The 4,031-nt window shown below is 47.3% G+C and overlaps 1 pseudogene; it reads left to right on the top strand.

The window, feature by feature from the left end:
* The first annotated feature begins 659 nt into the window (after positions 1–659).
* LOC136462798 (uncharacterized) lies at positions 660–3,746 on the top strand (annotated as a pseudogene).
* Positions 3,747–4,031: the final 285 nt, after the last annotated feature.

Here is a 4,031-nt window from a genome sequence, read left to right as displayed (position 1 = left end):
GACCCCTATCCTTGATGGATGACAGGTGACATCCTAAAACGCTCATGTGGTCAACAAATCTATCAATTACATGCATAAATATGGTTCCACAAAGTATTACCTTATTTAGATCAGTAGATCAGCGGTGTGATTAATTTCAGATACATACATCGTCAATCAAGAATGGCAACATATCAGGTGTAAATCAATCAACCTGTGCAAACTTGAAAACTACCCACCAGGACCACTAGATGCTGATCCAATGGATAGGATGAGGGGGCTTAAGCGCAAAAAAAGGCCGACGGGTGGGGGACTTAAGCGCAAAAAAATTCCACCTCTCACCCCATCCATTGGATCAGCATCTAGTGGTCATGATTGATAGTTTATAAGTTTACACAGATTGGTTGGTTTGCACCTGGTACATTGCCCTCTAGGGAGAGAATTGGACCCCGGATGCATGCAATTTAATTCCTTTCGTGGACCCCAATTCATAAGCACCACGAACTCGTTACAACTTACAAGCCAAACCAAAACAGGGCCGGCCCTGTTATAGTTAGTAGAAGGGCCCAGCAGCTCGCGAAGTACACAACTATCTAGAGCCTGCAAAACAGCTTCCGGCCCATGAGTCCTCCGCATCGCTCACCCAACCACCACCCACGGCTCGGTCTCGTGCCCACGAACCCGAAACCGACCCGACCCGACCTGCTCGAGCGACGCCGTCTTCCCCCTTTACCTTCCTTCCGCGGCGACAGAAGCCGCCACCCCGGCCTCGCCACACGCCATGGACTCTCTCCTTGCCAGCTACGCCTCTTCCGACGAAGACGCCGACGAGGCCCCACCTGCTCCTGCCCCTTCCCCCGCCCCCGCTCCCGCCCCCGCCGCCTCCTCCGGTGGCGGCGCAGGCGGACTCTTCTCCTCGCTCCCGCAACCCAAGTCCGCCCCCGCACCGCTCTTCTCCTCCCTCCCGGCGCCCAAATCCACCCCCGCGCCGCTCTTCTCCTCTCTCTCGGCGCCCAAATCCGCCTCTACACCCGCCCCCGCCCCTACCTTCTCCTCCATCCCGGCGCCCAAGTCTTCCGGAGGAAACCCTAAGCGCGTCGTCCAGTATCGCCCGCAGCCGATCCGGCAGCCCACAGGCGACAGCTCCGACGACGACGAGGACGACGCCAAGAAGCGCCGCGCCAGCAACAACGAGGCGCGCTTGCCGCCCGTGTCTGCTGGCTCTGGGCCCGTGTCCTCGTTCCTCCCGCCGCCGAAGCACTCGCTCGGGCTCGGCGCCGGCTCTGGCGCCGGAGCCAGGAGGTCGGCAATCGATACGGCTGCGCCGGAGAAGCCAAATCTCGGCGCCGCTGTACCTTCAAGCTCGGTTGCCAACACAGGAGCCCTGGAAAGGCCCGACAGTGGCGCGTCCGATGACGATGATTCGGAGGATAGTGGCAGTGAGGACGACATGCCTGCGCCAGAGCTGGGGGAGGAACACCAAGAGCAACCGAGTTTTAATGCTGCAGCTGGGGAGCAGCAGCAAGGCCATGATGCTGGAGCTGGGAGCACTAGTGGATGTGAAGCCTATGCATGGGATCCAAACTACTATGCTCAATACGGTGCAAATTATGGCTGGGATCCTAGCGCCAGTGTAAATTATGCGGATGGAACACAGTATGCCAATTATGCGGATGGGACACAGTATGCCGCATATGGAGGAGGGCAAAGTGGAGAGCATGTTCATTCACACGGAGGGGAGCATTGCAGTGGATATGACCATGTTCCGGCAGTGGCATATGGAGTGGATTATACTGGAGGCTATGGTCATGAGGTAGCAGAAACGACGTTGCCAGCCAGTGCAAGAACCATTACTGCCACCAGAGATGGGTAGGATTGGAGGGAAGAGAGGTAGGAATGATATGCCGGCCCAGATTTTAGAGGTAAATCAAGCAGAGCTGATGAAAAACAGACCAAAGCAGGATAAATCCAAGCTCACAGGGTTGGCCTTTGGTCCTAGTTATCAGGTATGGATTCATCACTCTTTGGTAACTTCATTCTACTTCTGTCGAGCTACTCATGTTAGTCGTGAGCCAGTATCAGATACTGTGGCTCAGTTCTTAAAGACACAATCACACAATAGTATTTGTGCAGAAGCAATAATGGGTATGATACTAGTTCCCAAGCAATGATTCTTGAAAAATAGGCATACACATGACACACTATTTTTATTTTTTTCAGTTGTAATTTTGATTTATCATGAAGCAAGTAAAATACTTGACTACCAAAAATCTATGTTAGGCTGTGAAGTCATATTGTCAATGGTTTGATTGCCAGTTCTTAAGTGGAATAGCCGTAATATAAAGTTCTTCAGTGGAATAAATGGCTACATTTTGTACTTTAATGAAGTGAAAAATCATTCTATTTGCACGTTCTTTTAAACAAATGTTTGCCATATGAATAGTTATGCTTGTTAAGCTTGCTTATGGTCATACAGAATTACAGGCAAATGGTGTTTGTATTGTGTCTTACTTTTTTGGGGTGTGATTTCACAGCTTTATGCTTAAGTAAATTTTATTGTCACAAATAAAATGAAAGGGGTGATGCTTTGATGCTACACTCCGTGAACGGGTTTGCACAAATTTTGGAGCAAGGTTTAAGTAGCTGGAATCCACCCTTGCTTTGTGGATTACGATACACACAACTTTCAAGGGGTGTAGCATTGATATACCTTGTAGTTATAGATCTGCCTGCATGTAACGAAGTATAGCTTTCTCCAGCTAACATGTTGATACGTTTTCCCTCCTATGGGATTTGGATTGATGATGCACCAAGCCAAACTAGGTTTAGGCCTGGTGCAAGCGGTAGAGTCTTACCGCCTGTGACCGGAAGGTGTCCCGGGTTCGAGTCGCGGTCTCCTCGCATTGCACAGAGCGGGAGCTCTCTGCACTGGGTACGCCCTTTATGCACCAAGCCAAACTAGGTTTAGGCCATACTCTTGAAATAAGAACAGACTAAGAGTTGATTTTTGACTTTGTTTTAATTGGTCAATAGACAGAGATTAACCTTTGTAACAAAAAGAATTGGCTTGGTTTCCTGAACAATAAATTCACTTATGAACTGAAGTACTCTAGCTAAAAGTGCAGCATGTATCACCCTTTGGTTCCACTGTTTCAGCAACGTGTAGTCAGGAAAATATTGATGTACTCCCAGGTCCTATAGGATCCCATATAGTTTTCCAGTGGGAACCATGTTTTTGCATATCCTGGCATTCCCTAGTAGTACAGCAGTACGCTTGTTTTGCTGAATGACTATACTACTATAGGACAGCTCAAAATATTTCTGTTCTACCATTGGTCCATTCAATCCATCCTTTTGCATGAAGAAAATGTACTGTATAAATACATCAATGTTGTTATGGTCCTTACCCAAGATTTCTACCTTGTGAACAGCCTGCCCCTTCAGCGAAAGGAAAGCCATCAAAGTTGCATAAAAGAAAACACCAGATTGGTTCTCTGTACATCGACATGAAGTCAAAGGAGATGGAGCTTGCGGAGAGGCGTTCTAAAGGCATTCTTACGAAAGCAGAAACTCAAGCAAAATATGGCTGGTGAGCATGTAAGAAAAACTCAGGGTACCTGTATGGGATCTGTTAAATTGAAATGTGCGGATTTTTGTTGCAAATTTTGTTGTAACTGTTATGGACTTCGTAAACCCAATGCAGAACAAATAGTTCAATGATCAGTCAATATCGAGTCAACACTTGTGTTACCCAGCTTTTCTTGTTCTACTTATACTCCCAACTTATATTGTGATGTTGGTATGAATAGTACATACTTTTTTTAGACGAAAGAATAACTATATTAGATAAAAGTTGGGTACATCAACACATTATGAGCACTTTGGAATGCACTACATATATTCAGAAACTGATTTTCATCTAAATTATACCTACAGTGTGAATAGCTCTAGATCTCGAACTCAAATCTGTATGACGCTTTGTATGGATGACTACACAAGTAAACATTCGGCAAAAGGCCTAAGACCATATGCCCAACGAATGACTACTAACA

Source organism: Miscanthus floridulus, chromosome 7 (genome assembly GCF_019320115.1).
Source record: "Miscanthus floridulus cultivar M001 chromosome 7, ASM1932011v1, whole genome shotgun sequence".
NCBI classification, from domain to species: Eukaryota; Viridiplantae; Streptophyta; class Magnoliopsida; order Poales; family Poaceae; genus Miscanthus; species Miscanthus floridulus.
The sequence above is the reverse complement of the archived record's forward strand: the minus strand, read 5'-3'. Positions and strand labels throughout refer to the sequence as shown.